At 49.3% G+C, this 18486-nt stretch overlaps 1 pseudogene; it reads left to right on the forward strand.

Moving 5' to 3' along the window:
* Positions 1 to 7820, forward strand: part of LOC123039399 (uncharacterized) — a 59051-nt pseudogene extending 51231 nt beyond the window's left edge.
* The last annotated feature ends 10666 nt before the right edge of the window (positions 7821 to 18486 follow it).

The raw sequence follows: 18486 nt of genomic DNA on the forward strand, positions 1-18486 counted from the left end.
GCTCGCCTAGGTTTGAAAAATCCTACCGGGTGGTGAGCAAACCTCTCACTCGGGGGCTTAGTTGCAGCCCAGTGCTCGCCTAAGTGTGAAAAATCCCGCCGAGTGGTTAGCAAACCTCCCACTCAGGGGCTTAGCTGCAGTCTCGTACTCGCCTAAGTTTGAAAAATCCTACCGAGTGGAGAGCAAACCTCCCACTCGGGGGCTTAGCTGCAGAACCGTACTCACCTAAGTTTGGAAAATCCTACGGAGTGGTGAGCAAACCTCTCACTCGAGGGCTTAGCTGCAGCCCAGAGCTCGCCTAAGTGAGAAAGATCCTACTGAGTGGTGAGAAAACCTCCCACTCGGAGGCTTAGCTGCAGTCTCGTACTCGCCTAAGCTTGAAAAACCTTACCGGGTGGTTGACAGGAATGTCAAGACCATTGTTGAGTGCCTTGTTGATGAACAGATCAATGCTACTCGAGGATCACCCAATCTGTTGACGGCAACGTCAAGACCATTGCTGAGTGCCTTGCTGATGAGCTGATCAGTGCTACTCAAGGGTCACCCGATCGGTCGACTGGGACGTCAAGACCATTGTTGAGTACCTTGCTGATGAGCTGATCAACGCCACTCAAGGATCACCCAATCTGTCGACTGAGACATCAAGACCATTTCTGAGTGCCTTGCTGATGAGTCGATCTATGCTACTCGGAGATCACCCGATCAGTCGACTGGAACGCCAAGACCGTTGTTGGACGCCTCATTGATGAGCTGATCAAGTTTGCTCAAGGCCCGCCCGATCAGTCGATTGGCCATACTTCTCCAGAAGATGCATCAAGCAAACAGACAATAATTTGAGGGAAAAATGATTTTCGTTCGAAGACATACGCAATTTGTGAGATAACAAATCCAAAGTTTCTTAACCGCAGAATAAAGTGCTCGGACATCAGGCCTGAAGGAGTTTTAACGGTTACAAATTCACTCGGTATTCCGAGGAAAATAAAAGTGATAGCATAATGTTTTTTATCACTCGGCTGGGGAAGGACTGGCCGGGTCGCAGAAGCTATCGAGGTCGATGCGGTCGGCGATGCGAGTGGCTGCCTCGAGGAAAGTGTCCATGAAGTCCTGGAAGGAGTGCTTCTTAGTGTTTGCCACCTTGAGAGCTGCCAGCTTGTCTTCCTTAGCCTCCTTGCAGTGCACTCGGACCAGAGACAAAGCAACATCAGCACCACAGCGGGCAGAAGATTTCTTCCACTCTTGCACTCGACCTGGAATCTGGTTTAGCCGGGCCATCAAGGACTCGAGGTCTTGAGACATTTCTTCCCTAGGCCAGAGCTCGGCGTCCACTCGGGCCATCGCTGCCTTCAGCCGAGCCAGGAAGTCGACTGCACCGTCCAAGCGTGATTCCAGTCGAAGCAAGTTCATCGCAACTTCATCTTTCATGGGACAATTGATGGGGTCGAGACCTGTCTCGACTCGCCTAGTTTCTGCCTCAAAGTCCTGACATGGTTCTGTCCCATTGCAAAAAGGGATGAGTCGACGACGAGATGACAAAGTTCAATCGGCAACAAAGTGATGAGTCGACTGATCATACCTTCAAGCTTCAGAACAAGTTTGGCGGCGAGTTGCTCCAGATAGGATTCTAGCTTGTCGGTCTTGGTCTTAAGGCCGCCAACTTCAGTGGTCAGATTTTCCTTGTCCTTCTTCAGTTGCTCGACTTCCCGATTGGCGTCTGAGATGGCAGCCTTCAGATTCGCGTTCTCCTCCTCCAGCTTCTGGTCCGCAAGCTTCATCTTCTCGCGTGCCTCCTTCTGAGTGGCTGCCAGATCCAGATCCTTCTGCTCCAAAGCCACCTTCATCCTCTCTAAAGAAACAACACTCTTTAGATGAGACTGAAGTTGACGATTTTCACTATGCACATCTGCTCGTGTGATATCACTTGGTTCAAAGAGACTGAAGGAAAAACTAGCGCGAAGTATGAAGCTACAAAACGGATAGGATGGTCGAGTGATTACCTCCCATGATGGCCGTTTCTTGTTGGGCAGTCTTCAGATTCTTCTTCGCAAGCTCGAGGTCAAGTTCAATGCCAATATGCTTCTTCTTTAACTCAGTGAGCCAAGCTCCAAGATCGCAAGACCTCTGCAGCCAGAAAGACATGTCAGTCGACAGATCGAAGCGCCGAGTGAAAGCAAAGAATTACTCTAAGACTACTGCTGAATCAAATATTTCAACTGTAGTCTCGGGGCCTACACCCAGTGGGTGCACTTAGCGTGCCCCCACTGGATCAGATCAATACTCAGCATGAGTTCAAAAAAAATAGACAGATCATTAGACCTCGGTCGACTGCCAGCAGCCGACCGTGGTCTCGGGGACTACACCCAGTGGGTGCACTTGACGTGCCCCCACTAATTCGAAAAGTGCAGAATTGAAGATTTCTTGAGTTCTGAACGAAGGAACACCCAGTGGGTGACCAGATATAATGTGACATTCAAAAAATTCAGTCGGAATTTTGCTGACCTGAACATTGGTCTGAAGAGCAGTGCTGGCGTTGTAAGCTATCTGACTGGCTTCATGCATCACTTTCACCTGCTCCATGACAAGGTTTTCCTGGCAAAGAGCTTCCCTAGCAGCACTCGGTGAATCATCTGGAGTTTGATATGTAGCAAAGAGGGATGGCTCCCGAGGGGTCAGAGTAGCTGCTGGGTCAGATGAGTGGAGCTGCACCGGTGCGGTAGGTGTCTGCGCAGTCGACCCCGATGGACGATCAGTCGTCAACGGGTTAGCGAATGTGACGTTGGTCCGGCCTATCACTTCAGGTGTCGGTGTTGACTGAGGGACCTGGACTTCAAGCTTCTTCCTGCTTGAGATTCCACTCTTCTTCTTCCTCTCCTGTAGAGGCACTTCTTCCTCTTCATGATCATGAAGCACAACGATATCTTGAAGAGCTACATAAGAAGAGAAATGTCAAGTTTTCAGTCAATCGGCCATCCACTCGACTAAACAGAACTCGGTCGAACAAACTCACCAGCTCGTGAGGTGGCCTCTTCGTCTCCTGGTGCCTTGTCGACGTCCATGTCAGTGGCAGCAGAGGTGGGGCTGGAAAAGGCACAAGGATTGGTTGGTCAGATCAAGAAAACCTTCAATCGACTTACGGCAACACAAATAAGATACCCACCCTAAGGCAACGGGGACGTCCATCTTGATGCGCGGCAGTGTCTTCCGGGCCTTGGAGGGAGCAACTTTAGGCTGCTTGTCCACCTTCTCCGTCGGCTCCGGAGTCGACGTCCGAGTGCGCTTCTGAGTATTGGCACTCGGACCCACACCCTTCCCGTGCCCGCCGGCCGGGTCATGCTGTTGTTTGGATCGATGTTCGGAGTGCGGCAACGAGTCGACTTCCTCCTCCTCGTACGACTCCTCGCTCTCTTCCTCCTCCTCGCTGTCTTCCTGAGAATCCCACTCGTCACTATCTTCCATGCTGTCCTCCCCCTCCTGGTCATGCTCCAAAGTCTGCTCGCCATTGGGCATCGAGTGCATCTCAGTGAACACCTGTGCAACAAATTGGTCGAACGAGAGTCGGTCAATCTCAAGTGCAGTCAGAGCATGAATGAAAAGCAGTCGGAGCAAAAGGCGTACCTTGTCGGGTGGGTTGTCGCTGCTGAAGGGAACGACTCGCCTAGATCCTTTGGGATTGTCCTGATTGCCTGTGATGCTCCTCAGCCACAAAGCTACTGTTGCAGACGGTACTTCTTCTGGATGGACCCGAGCGGTGTCTTCCGGGCCGGAATACAACCACATCGGGTGATCACGGGCCTGGAGAGCCTGGATGCGTCGACTGAGGAACACCTCCAACAGATCCAGACCCGTAACACCATCATTGATAAGTTGAACCACCCTATCCACCAACATCCTCGTCTCCATGGTCTCACCAGTCGTCACTTTCAGCGGAGCAGGGGTTTGGACTCAGTCAAACAAAAAGTGGGGGAGACCGGTCGACTGACCAGGAGCCGCGACATCCTGGCAATAGAACCAAGTCGATTGCCAGCCTCTAACGGAATCAGGAAGAGTCATAGCAGGAAAAGCACTCCCTTTCCTCTTTTGGATACCTAAACCCCCGCACATTTGGATGACATGGGTTTTCGAGTCACTCGACTTCGCCTTTTTTTACCGATTGGGAACGAATGGTGAAGATGTGCTTGAGAAGACCACAGTGCGGTCGACACCCCAAGAAGTTCTCGCACATGGACACGAAAGCAGCTAAATACGTGATGGTGTTGGGAGAGAAATGGTGGAGTTGAGCACGAAAAAAGTTCAGAAACCCCCGGAAGAAAGGGTGCAGGGGGAGCGAAAAGTCGCGGTCGACGTGGGTGGTGAGCAGAATGCACTCACCCGGTTGAGGCTGAGGGCTCATCTCCCCCTCCGGCAGCCTTGCCGCTCCCTTGGCGATTAACCCCGACTCCGCCAGCTCGTCCAGGTCTGCCTGCCGAATCGAAGACTGGATCCAATCGCCCTGGATCCAGCCCGGAGGCAGTCTCGCACGCGACGACGACCCGCGCTGCTGCTTCCTGCCCTTCGCCACCTCCTTTGTCTTCCTAGTGCCGTCGTCTTGTCCTTCACCATGGCGATGGGGCAGCGGCGTCGGAGCAGAAGAGCAAGGTGCAGCGGAGAAGCGGAGAAAGAAGAAGGAAGAGAAGATGTGCACAGTATTGACGCCTCGGTCTGGCCACCTTATAAGAGATTGTTTCCGAGTGACTGACGCATGGGACCAGGCGATCCCGTCAAATCCCGCAACAGTCGCGCGCAGCGTACGTGGCAAAAAAGGCGGCGCGAGAATTGAGAAATCACTATTTATCCACTCCGCCCGCTTCGGCACTCCCCATCTGGCACGCTTCCCCGAAATTTCGTATCCCGCAGAATCCGAGATACACTGCATGCAATCGCGCCCAAGATCCCACGCTCCAACGCAACACTCGGCACATAAGATCAACAGTTCACTCGACTGTCAACTGAATGGATCAAGGCGACTGAGTCGACACCAAACATCAACGCGGGCGCTCAAACTTGCAGAAAGCACTCGCGAGATCCTAAAGCTCAGGACAAGTTCAATTTCAGCCTAGGTTACACTCACACATTAATCCATTCAAGGGCTACTGATGAGGATACAGACCTGGGGTAGGGTCATAGGCCCGCCCTATACGTCCTACCCAAGGTCATTACCCCAGAAGATAAGAAGACCAAGAATCCACTCGACGGTATAATCACTCGACCGTCATTCCCCTCTTTCACTCAACCGTATGGGGAATGACTCGACTATATCGAAGACCAGGAGTCGGAAGAACGCGCAACGGTCGGGCATTGAATCCTTAGTCTTCATGAGCATTGAGAGTATTTAAGACTATCGTTACCAGTAATGCCCTTACTTTATGTACATTGAACCCCTTGTAATGGAGGACGACTGGGGTCCTGGCGCACTCTATATAAGCCATCCCCTCCTCTGGCATAGGGTTCACACCCCCTGTAACACAACACACATAAACCAATCGACCGCCTCCGGGCACCGAGACGTAGGGATGTTACTTCCTCCGAGAAGGGCCTGAACTCGTAAACCTCGTGTGTACATCTTCGCCATAGCTAAGATCTTGCCTCTCCATACCTACCCCCTTTCTACTGTCAGACATAGAACCACGACAAATACCTCGTTCAATCTCGTTACCGGCAAGTCACTTTACTCGTTCCGTAATGCATGATCCCATGACTAACTACTTAGTCACATTGAGCTCATTATGATGATGCATTACCGAGTGGGCCCAGAGATACCTCTCTATCATACGGAGTGACAAATCCCAGTCTCGATTCGTGCCAACCCAACAGAAACTTTCGGAGATACCTGTAGTGCACCTTTATAGCCACCCAGTTATGTTGTGACATTTGGTACACCCAAAGCATTCCTACGGTATCCGGGAGTTGCACAATCTCATGGTCTAAGGAAATGATACTTGACATTAGAAAAGCTCTTAGCAAACGAACTACACGATCTTGTGCTACGCTTAGGATTGGGTCTTGTCCATCACATCATTCTCCTAATGATATGATCCCGCTATCAATGACATCTAATGTCCATGGTCAGGAAACCATGACCATCTATTGATCAACGAGCTAGTCAACTAGAGGCTCACTAGGGACATGTTGCGGTCTATATATTCATACATGTATTACGGTTTCCAGTTAATACAATTATAGTATGAACAATAGACAATTATCATGAACAAGGAAATATAATAATAACCATTTTATTATTGCCTCTAGGGCATATTTCCAACACGCACTGCCAGTCGCCGACGTTGCGGACCACGCCTATGTCGCCCGGCTTCCTGCGCCATCCACCCCGCGCCATCGGCCATCATCGACCTCAACGTCACACCTAGGTCCAGCAGCGGCGGTCGGCCGACCCTTGAGATGCAAAGAAAGCAAGCACGACCGTCGTTTACGGGCACCACGCCGCCCCACCGCGTCTCGTTCGACGGAATGCCAACACCAACGCCACCGGTCGACGACCCCTACGACAACCAGTTCATGGAGGATGTGATCTACGACGATGGGCATGTCCCTGCCTACGACCCCGAGGAGACCCAAAGTCAGGATGGTCGCGCCCAGTTCGTTACCGATGAAGAGGCCGACGACCGTGCTGACTATGACCATGGTGACTCGTGGCATGAAGACGATGACATCTATGTCGAAGGTGATGGTGATGAAGAAGAAGGCAATGACATGTATATTAGTGGCGAGCCATTGTTCATCGACGAGCTCACCCAAAGAGCGGAAGCACAAAAGAGGAGGAAGAGCATTTGCATGGGTTCATATACACAAGAGGAGGACAAGTTGATTTGCCAATGTTGGATGGATATTAGCCAAGATCCGAGGACGGGCGCGCAACAAAAGGGCCTAGTATTTTGGATGAGAGTCCACAAAACTTTCCATGAAAGGAAGATGTTTGAGCCCTACCAAATTACAAGCAATCGTGGTATCACCTCGATTCAAAAGAGGTGGTTGTTCATCCAACAAGAATGCAGCAAGTATTGCGCCGCATTTGAGAGCGTTGAAGCACGACCCGTGAGTGGTCTCGGCGTTGGGGACATGGTATGCTCTCCTCATCCTAGTCCTTTCCTTGCTATGACCATGAGACTTCGGCCATGTATATGTTTGCATGTCCAATTCTTGTTGATCATGTGGTGTAGGTATTTCAATCTTTGGAAGCATTCAAGGCCCGGCACAATGACAAGCCATTCATTCTTACGCATTGTTGGACGATCATCAACAATTGCCCTAAGTTCAAGGATCAATACCGTGAACTTCAAAGGAAGAGAGGCAAGAAGACGGTCAAGTTCGCCGGAGGTGGAGATGGCGAGGCGTTGAAGAGGCCGAGGGGCAAGACCAACTCCAAGGTGGACGACATACATGATGCCTCATCCATGGCCTTGCATGAGACGTTGCATGGCATGATGTCTCAAAAGGATGTGAGGGACGAGAAGAAGCGGTAAAGCAAGGACGAGCAAATGAAGCAATACATAGAGCTTCAAAGGAAGAAGCTTGAGATGGAGGAGGCGGCCAAGCGACGAAAGATAGACATGAAGGAGGCGGCCCGGCAAAGGCAGCTCGACATCGAGGCCGCCAATGTCAAGGCCAGGCAGAGGCAGCTGGACATCGAGGCCACCAATGCCGCAACCAAAGCGAAGGAGGTGGCCCTTGCGATCATGAACTTGGACTTGACCAAGATGAGCGAGAAGACGAGGAGCTGGTTCGAGGCCAGGCAGGAGGAGATGTTCGACGCCGACGGCCTGAACTAGGTCGTCCGATCGATTGTGGCCATTCTTTTTGGAGGTTGCATGGGTGCCGCCCGCTTGGCCGCTGGTTGTGTGCCGGCGAGAAACAGATTCATTTTGGAGGCTGGCTGTGTTGCCGGCCGCTGGCTGTGTTGCCGGCCAACAAAACTATTCACTTTGGAGGCCGGCTGTGTTGCCGGCGAGAACATGTAGGCCGCTGGCTTTGTTGCCGGCGTGAACTAGGACCGCTGGCGTGAACTAGGCCGCTGGTATTTGAAACGTTGTTCTCTTTGGAGGCGGACAAGATGGGGCCAAAGGATGCAGCCGCGCGCTGGGCGCACGCCCACCACATCCCAGGACAGACCCGGACACGACCTCATCACGCTAGTCAAACGGACAAAATCCAGGCAAAACGGACGCCCGTTTAAGGTGGCGCGGTGGAATTGGCCTTACGTAGCAACGGGACTTCACATCGTCAGCACCAATATCTACTTTCATTGATTTGTGGTAATATTCTAATGTGTAGTCTTACGATCCTATCACGTCAATCCTAGTGAACTACAGTAATACGTAACACTATCATCACGTAGGCGTCAGCTGAGAATACCTGCAGAGAATCTGCAGAGCCTCAGATCTACTCGATCCCTACCTTGGGAGGGACTCAGAGGGTGGGCAGACAGCTGTAAGTGTGCGAAGATACGGACAAGCACAAAACCACCTATATATAATTTATAGAGGTACTTTATACAATAAGTACAATGGTTTCGGCTCTGTTTCAAACGACGCCATTATTGTAAGCGTGGGTGGATGCGATGCATTATGCATACGGCGCGTCAGTGTCACTCTGAACTGTGCCGTTCTGAAACTGGAGCTACCGCTCAAAGCATGGAGTCATTGCAGCTCCACCAGCTCCTCCTCACTCTCCTGGCCATTGTCGTCCCTCTCCTATGCCTCAACCGCGCGGTGCGCCGGCACCGCGAGGGTGCCCGCTTGCTGCCACCGTCTCCGTGGTCACTCCCGGTCATCGGCCACCTCCACCACCTCGTGAGTGATCTGCCGCACCGCGCCATGCGCGACCTGGCGCGACGCCACGGCCCGCTCCTGCTGCTCCGCCTCGGCGGCCTCCCCGTCGTGGTCGCCTCCTCCGCGGACGCCGCGCGCGAGGTCATGGTGGCGCGCGACGTCGACTTTGCTTGCAGGAGGAGGAGGAGGAGGAGGAGGAGGAGGAGGAGGAGGAGGAGATCTGAAGCTTTGGAAAATTTGAAGATCTATAAAGCTGAGATTGAAAATCAGCTCAACCAAAAGATCAAAGTAGTACAGTTTTATCACGGGCAGAATATTAGGCATGCTCCTTACTAGCAAATTCCATATCCATTTGCCATATATCTTACTGAAAATGGATTTGCTGCCCAATATTTAATTCCTGGTGAACTTGAGCAAAATGGGGAGCATTGCAATCGCACCCTTATGGACATGGCACGGAGGATGCTTATTTATGCAAGTTTATGAGTAAGTCTTAATATGTACGGAGGCATTGAAGAAAGTTGCGCACGTCCTGAATCTTGATCCATCTAAGTCAGCACCAAGCACACCTTATGAGACATGGACAGGAAAGAAACCGAGCAGGAATTAGTTGCCTGTGTCGGGCTGCCTTGCTGAAGCTAAAGTATTCAATAAAAAATTAAGAAGTTGGACCCAAAGACAGCTGGTTGTTTTTTCATTGGGTACCATCTTATAGGAAAAATATACCACTTTTATTGCCCAGGTCATACCACCACCACCTCTGCTAGACACCGGACGCCGACCACAACCTCTACGAAAGCACCCTTGTCGTTGCTCACCTCGCTGCTACTGCCATGGATCTGGAGATCGGGGGAGATGGGCGCCACTATTTCTGATCTACCCTTCCTGATCCCGGCCTCCCATCTACCTTGCATGATCTCGTCCGCTGAGGCATGACATCATCGACCCAACGCCGGTGGCATGCTCGCAGCCGCTTCCCCTCCTCCAGATGGGAGAGGAAACGAGAGAGAGAGAGAGAGAGAGAGAGAGAGAGAGAGAGAGAGAGAGGATGTCGCATGCTGGGCTGCCTACATGGTGAAGATAAGGAAAGAATTGGCCATGGGGAGGTGTTATCTAGGGTAGATACAAACGACTATAAAATCCATGACGTGGCATAGGCGAGGAGGCGCCCTTCTACCGACACTTTATTGTGTTTGATTCCTTCTATTGTATTTCAGCAAGTCATCTCAAGTTAGCTAGAGTCGGAATGTTTCTATTTAAGGGAAAACTAGGAATGAAGTAAGTGAAACACCAAAACAACTTTGATGTTGTCGTAACTGAGATTTTTTTCCGCAATGTCATAATAATAATTATTATTTTCAGATTTATTGCGCTTGAGAAAGCCATGATTCATCGATTGGTCTGTCATGTGCCAACAGTGTGATCCGAGTATTTTTTTGCTCAATTGATGCTCAGACTTACTATTCTTTCCCTCAACTTTCTTTTGCATGCTAGCAATTTCCTTTACTCGCATCTTGATTGAGTTAAAAATTCCTGTTGCAACTAAATATCGAGATTATAGCTTTTTTTTAATATCTATTTGTTTCAATTCTACGTTCACAATTGCAAATTGCAACATAGTGTAAGTTTTCCTGAAGCAATTTGTAGTTAAATGATTCCTATCATAAGTAGCAGTATATGTCTGATAAAAGTACCAAATAATTAGCAAGGTCCATTCTCTCTATGCGAGAAAAAACAAGGTTCATTCTCTCTTTAGGCATTTGTTTGCCTACCATTGATGTTTCATTTTATCAGTATTAAGGGCCCTAATTTCCGACATGGTTCTAAGTAAGTACTCCTTCAAATGGAATATGAGGCTTTGCATTATTTATATAGAGAACGATATGATTAACCAGGTAGGAGATTGGATACAAGAATATAGAACATATGTAATCATTCCTTTGTAAATTGTTGGCTATTGTTGATTGTTCTTTAGTTTGCTAACACGTTTCGTATTATAGGGAACCAAGACATTTTTGTTTGGTAGGGATATGTAACAAACTTGGAGAGAACGTTTAGTATCGGAGACAAAAGCTGATATTTTTGAAGGTATATGGTCTACTGAACTTTGAACTTAGGCTTATCAAAATACCAACGTCAGCCAAATGCTTTCTTGAACAATAGTTCTTGAACAACCACAAGTATAGAAGGAACATCGTCTTTCCTTTTTACGGGTATTGTCAGTGTCAAAACCGGCAGACCTCGGGGTAGGGGATCCCGAGCTGTGGATCTTGGATCAAGGTTAACAGGAACAAAGGAGGCGATGTTTACCCAGGTTCAGACCCTCTTGATGCACGTAAAACCCTACGTCCTGCTCTTGTTTATACCGATGAAGATGTATCGAGTACAGAGTTGATCTACCTCGAGATCGTAATGTGTGGTCTAACTCTAGGGCTAGGTTAATGATATGCGTTGATGTCCCCTCTACGGGCTAAACCCTATGGCTTATATACACGCCAGGGAGGGTATCTAGGGTTACAAGGTCGGTAGCTAGGAGCTAGGCAGCGGTAGAGATCTTAGAGTATACATCAAGTCTTCGAGGGAGGCAGGCCTGATCACGCCTCCTATGCACGACCTCTGGAGTCCATCTTGATCACGAAACGGAGGCTCGTCAGCCCAACCTAAGGAGAATGGGCCAACTAGGTTAGTACCCTCTTATCCAGAACACTGTCAGTAGACCCTGAACTGGTCTTCTATGTCGAGGAAAATTTTCCTGACGATAACATCCTCGGATCTGGAGTCCTTGGCTCGACAAACGAGTTTCTCCTTGTAATTTTTGAACCACTCCTTCAAAGGAGCGACACCAGCCAAAGCTCGACCGAACCCGTTCCCTTTGCCCGAAGAGATTGGGTATCTTAGCCTTGAAGGCCAAGCACCTCGGTGTGAACGGTTCCACTTAGTTTGACAACTTTATCGAAATGACTCACTACACAACAGGTCAAGTAGTTACTGCTCTCCTCAAATTGTAGTCCGAAGCAAACTTTTTACTGGCACATCCCTTTGAGGCAGAGATCATGCACGTTTTATCAGGGATATCATCAAGATTTTGTTTCCCCCCATATGCTCTACATCTTTGATAGGAGTGGCGAGCTTATCGGCGCAGCGAGGGGGGCTCTTGGCCTTTCACAGGCCTATAAGAGAAAAAGGGAGGACAACGCAACTGACCACGATCCCATTCTCCACATCTAATGCTTAGTCTAGCTCAAGCGCCCAGATCTGATCCCGCATCCTTTTCCTCCAGCGAGTCCATCCTCCCTTGCCAGCCATAGCCGAGACTCTTCAGGGGCACTGGGCTGGTTCCATCGTGACAGATGGCACCATCCTGGTGCTGCGCAATGCGGGGTATCTACCCACCAATGCCGCCACTCGTGCTCCTGCTGCTGGCCAGCAAGTGCCTGCTCCCAATGCTGGGGAGCGGGTAGTCTTTGTCCCCCACCTAATCTAATGGCTGGGGTTCTCGATGCACCCTTTCGTGCACGGGGTCATGTACTACTATGGGCTTGATTTTCATCATCTGGCCCAGAACTCCATCCTCCATCCCGCCGCCTTCATCATGGTCTGCGAGGCCTTCCTCCGCTGTGAGCCACACTTTGGCATGTGGCTGAAGATCTTCGGGATCAAACCTAAGTCAAGTGGCTCCGACCTCGAAGAGTGCGGAGGGGCATGATCAGCAAGAATCAAGGGGCCGAATGGCCCAAGGGCACCTTCATCGAGGCGGTGAAGGAGTGGTAGCGGGAGTGGTTCTACATCATCGATTCTCTCACCCCTGGCCAGGCTGCGGTCCCAGCCTTTTCGGCTGGACCCCTAGAGAAGCTCAAGTCCTGGAAGAAGAAGGGAACTGCCTGGGGGAACGAGGCCGAGGTGGAAACCATGATCAAGAGGATAAAGTGGTGGACCACCACAAAGAACCTCCAGTTTACTGACGTCATCAACGTCATGCTTAAACGCCGTATGCTCCCACTCCAGCTTCGGCTACGCCGATGTGGGCGCAGAAGCTCGAGCACATGGGCCCCCTCACAGCCTTCTTTCGCTCCACCTTTGTCACCATGTGGACGAAGCTCATGAAGTTGGCCAATGACAAGATCCCCGAGGAGGGAGCGGACCTTGTCTTTGAGCACGGCCACGACGCCGCCACCCCCCCAGTAAGTGTTCTAAGACATGTACCCAAATTTTTCACACAGATTCTGACGAATCTCTTATACTTAATGTCTGCAGATGTGGCTAGGCTATGTGCAAAAGGTGTGATGCCTAGCTCCACTACTTAAGGAGCCACCGACTCCCCTACTCAACATGCTCCTCACCAAGGAGCCGCATGTGGTGGCCCCCAAAGGAATGAAGTCCCTAAATGATAAGGCGAGTGCTCGGGCCCGGGAGATGTCGGTCACCCGGTCCGGAGGGACCCACGCCTCCTCCGGCCATAATGGTGATGCGGGGGAGTGTGATGTTGAGGAGATCCTTCCCCGAAAGGGAAGAGAGCAGCATTGGAGGACGTAGAAGCCGGTATGCAGCCCAAGGGCTCAAAGAGGCCAAGGAGGAGCTCGACCAGGGCCGCCAACAAGTTGCCGGAGGGAGTCGAGCTCTCTGGTGAGTCGGAAGAAGAACCCCTTGCGATGGGGAGGAAGAAACCGGTGCCTCGAGGGTAAGCCGTCGTCTTTATGTCCTGTCTTTCTATTTGAGAAGATCTCTTTAGCAAAGGTATGATGGGAATCGTTGCATGGAGAACAAAAAATTTCTACGCACACGCAATGATCTATCCATGGAGATGCATAGCAACGAGAGGGAGAGTGTGTCTACGTACCCTTGTAGACTGTAAGCAAAAGCGTTTCACAACGCGGTTGATGTAGTCGAACTTTCTTCGTGCTCCAACCGATCTAGTACCAAACACATGACACCTCGTGTTCTGCACACGTTCAGCTTGGTGACGTCATCCGCCTTCTTGATCCAGCAAGACGGCGAGGTAGTAGATGAGTTCCGGCAGCATGACGGCATGGTGACGTTGATGGTGATGGGATCTCCACAGGGCTTCACCTAAGCACGATGAAAATATGACCGAGGGAGTAAACGGTGGACGGGGGCGCCGCACACGGCTAAGACAATGTTGTGTCCTTGTGTGGAGCCCCCTACCCATGTATATATAGGTGGGAGGGGAGGAGGCAGCCCCCAGGGCGCTCCAAGAGACAAGGCGGCAGCCCTAGGGCTGCTCCCTTGCCCTGCGCTCCCCCCTTTGTTGTAAGAAGAAGGGGGAGGAAAGAGGGGGGAGAGGGAAGGAAGGGGGAGTCCTACTCCACACTTTCCTTTCCCTCCCCTCTTTCCTTCTCCTCATAGGGCCAACCACTATAGGGGCGCACCAGCCCCTTGTGGGCTGGTGTGTTCCCTCTCTTGGCCCATAAGGCCCATATCTTTGCCGGGGGTGCCCGAAACTCGTTTCCAGTGACCCGATAAGTATCAAGTACCCTCTGAAACACTTCCAGTGTCTGAATACCATCGTCCTATATCAATCTTCACTTCTCGACCATTTCGAGACTCCTCATCATGTTTGTGATCTCATCCGGGACTCCCAACAACATTTGGTCACCAAATCACATAACTCATATAATACTATATCGTCAACGAACGTTAAGCGTGCGAACCCTACGGGTTCGAGAACAATAAAGACATGACCGAGACACCTCTTCGGTCAATAACCAATAGCGGAACTTGGATGCCCATATTGGCTCCTACATATTCTACGAATATCTTTATTGGTCGAGCCGTTATGACAACATACGTAATTCCCTTTGTCCATTGGTATGTTACTTGCCCGAGATTCAATCGACGGTATCTTCATACCTAGTTCAATATCGTTACTAGCAAGTCTCTTTACTCGTTCCATAATACATCACCTCGTGAGTAACTCCTTAGTCGTTTGCTTGCAAGCTTATGATGTGTATTACCGAGAGGGCGCAGAGATACCTCTCCAATACTCGGAGTGACAAATCCTAATCTCGATCTATGCCAAGTCAACAAACACCTTCGGAGATACCTGTAGAGCATCTTTATAATCACCCAGTTATGTTGTGACATTTGATAGCACACAACGTATTCCTCCGGTATCCGAGAGTTGCATAATCTCATAGTCGAACGAATATGTATTTGACATGAAGAAGCAATAGCAATAAAACTGAATGATCATAATGCTAAGCTAACAAATGGGTCTTGTACGTCACATCATTCTCCTAAAGATGTGATCCCGTTATCAAATGACAACACATGTATATGGTTAGGAAACCTTAACCATCTTTTATCAACGAGCTATTCTAGTAGAGGCTTACTAGGGACACGGTATTTGTTTATGTATTCACACATGTATTTAAGTTTCCGATCAATACAATTCTAGCATGAATAATAAACCTTTAACATGAATAAGAAAATATAAAATAAAATAACAACTTTATTATTCCCTCTAGGGCATATTTCCTTCAAGGTAAACTCATAAAGCGCCTTGTTTTATGCAGTTCGCCAAGGGTGATCCCCAACGGTTCCTCGAGCGGATTGCCATCCGCCAGCAGGACTCCATAGCCAATTGCTCCTCCCCAAGAGTGTGATGGGCTAGGGGAGGCAACATCCACCCTGGTCCCCTAAAGCAATATGAAGGGGGCCAAAGAGGTGTCAATCATGGCGGAGGTCGACACCTTGGCCCAACTAGACCCAATGGAGAAGCACCCTGTGGTCGTTGAAGAGGGGCTAGGCTAGTCATCGGTCCAACCGATATCTGCCTTAGCTCCACCATCGTAGGTGGAGACCACTCGGGCTAGCACATGAGTGCCTGGGTCCGAGGTCGTCCCACCACCCCCGCCAACTGCCCAAGAATGGACTAGCGTGGGGTGGACCAAGGAGCTAGAGCCATGGAGGAGACCCTGAAGGGCTCCTCCCTTAAGGAACAACACTGTGCCATTATAGGTGCGGCACTTCAGGGCTTCCGGTCCACAAGGGCCGGCCTGCATGAGGTTTTCAAGAACCTCGTAACGAGCTTCGAGGTATGCTTCTACTCCTTTATTTGGTTGTTATTAAAGATTTATGCACCTGTCCGAAGACATGTTATCACAACCTTCTAAATAGCTTAGTGAGTGAGTAACCCCGAGCCCAAAGTTGGTTTCAAAAAACCGGCATTGGGGTCATATAATTTAGTAGGACCCTGTCATGTAGCCCCAGGTCATTGTTTTAAGGCAGTCATCCTGGATCTTCAATAATTTGACCATGGGCTTTGTAATAATGATTTCTAATGGTAGGTTTTGACCTCGGTTTCAAACTACGTCTCCGAGGAGATAGCGGAGATGAACCGAAATCTCGAGAGGTCCCAGGAGGACATCAACCTGGTGAACCAGAGATTCGAGCAGTCTCATGGTAAGAAAGTTGAAATTGCATAATACTTTGAACAAAAGAGTTGTGATAGGTTTTGCAAGAATAAAAACTAAGGCAGAACAGCCTCTTCAGCCTCCTGATGTGGCCTACTAAAGCCATTCAAGACCTCTGCATCATGCTGTGGCCTACCAAAGCCCTTCTGACCAGCCTCTTCGGCCTCCCAATGTCTACTACGCAACCTTCTTCTTGTAGACTCGTGTTGGGCCTACGAAAGAAGAGTTTTGTAGGACAGTAGAAAATTTCCCTCAAGTGGATGACCTAAGGTTTATCAATCCATGGAAGGCGTAGGATGAAGATGGTCTCTCTCAAACAACCCTGCAACCAAATAACAAAGAGTCTCTTGTGTCCCCAACACACCAAATACAATGGTAAATTGTATAGGTGCACTAGTTCGGTGAAGATATGGTGATACAAGTGTAATGTGGGTAGTAGATATAGGTTTTTGTAATCTGAAAATATAAAAACAGCAAGGTAACTAGTAACAAAAGTGAGCAAAAATGGTATTGCAATGCTTGAAAACAAGGCCTAGGTTTCAAACTTTAACTAGTGCAAAGTCTCTCAACAATGATAACATAATTAAATCATATGGAAATCCCTCAATGTGCGACAAAGAGTCACTCCAAAGTTCCTATCATGGGGAACATAAGATGAAATTGCTTGTAGGGTACGAAACCACCTCAAAGTTATTCTTTATGATCAATCTTTTGAGCTATATATTCTTATAACTGTCACAAACAACCCTAGAGTTCATACTAAAATAACACCATATGATACACATCAGTTAACCCTAATGTCACCTACATACTCCAATGTCACCACAAGTACCTGGGGGTCAATTATATGATATGCATGAAACAACTTCAGATTCATCATATTCAATCCAACACAAAGAACCTCAAAGAGTTCCCCAAGATTTCTACCAGAGAAACAAGGATGAAAATGTGCATCAAACCCTATGCATAGATTACCCCAATGTCCCCTCGGGATTCCACGAGTTGAGTGCCAAAACATACATCAAATGAATCAATAGAACACCCCATAGTCACCATGGGTATCCCACGCAAGACATACATCAAGTGTTCTCAAATCCATAAAAGTATTCAATCCGATACTGGTGAAACCTCAAAGGTAAAACTCAATTCATCACAAGAAGATAGAGAGGGAGAAACATCGTATGATCCAACTATAATAACAAAGCTCGCGGTACATCAAGATCGTGCCAAATCAAGAACACGAGATAGAGAGAGAGAGATCAAACACATAGCTGTTGGTACATACCCTCAGCCTCGAGGGTGAACTACTCCCTCCTCATTATGGTGGCCATCGGAATGATGAATATGGCCTCTGGTGATGAATTCCCCCTCCGGCAGGATGCCGAAACGGGATCCCGATTGGCCTTTTGTGGCTACAGAGGCATCCGGCAGCTGAACTTCTCATCTAGGGTTCGTTTCTGAGGTTTGGGTATTTATAAGAATTTTTGGCATCGGTCTCACGTCAAGGGGGTGCCCGAGGGGCCCACAAGCCTGGAGCTAGCGCCCTGGGGAGGGGTAGGGCGCGACTAGGGGGCTTGTGGACTCCTCGTCCACTTCCTGGCCCAGCTCTGGTGTTTCGGGGGTCTCCTTGGTCCATAAAAAATCACCATAAATTTTCAGCCCATTCCGAGAACTTTTATTTCTGCACAAAAAACGACACCACGGTAGTTCTGCTGAAAACGGCGTCAGTCCGGGTTAGTTCTAATAAAATCATACCAAAACCATATAAGATTGTTGAAACAGGGCATGAATACTTCATAAATTATAGATACGTTGGAGACGTATCACCTCCTGATGCGCTTGTGGGGAGCTGTCTCACATGCCGATAGGTGGAGGAGGTCTGTGTGCTTTGAAGGAGCATGGAGGGTGTATGCTTGCGTGAAGATGCACTTCCGCAAAGTCGACGCAGTGACGGTGGCCACAGGTCCTCCGGTGGACAAGCCTCACACTACAGAACAGTTTTACCCCGAGGTGGAGGAAGGAGCTTGGATCATCGAGTCCGTGTGTCCAAAGGACACCTTGTATTACTAGGTAGCATTTTGGAATGCTGAAGTTATGGAATGTATAAAACATTATGTTTGCTTGAATGACTATGGATTTAAATTCCATATGTGTTTTGCAATTATTTTTACCTCTTGGGTGATTGTTTTAAACTGAAAGTGGCCAATCGTTAGCTCAACCCCGGTGTAGATTAT

The sequence above is a fragment of the Triticum aestivum genome, chromosome 2B, assembly GCF_018294505.1.
Source record: "Triticum aestivum cultivar Chinese Spring chromosome 2B, IWGSC CS RefSeq v2.1, whole genome shotgun sequence".
NCBI classification, from domain to species: Eukaryota; Viridiplantae; Streptophyta; class Magnoliopsida; order Poales; family Poaceae; genus Triticum; species Triticum aestivum.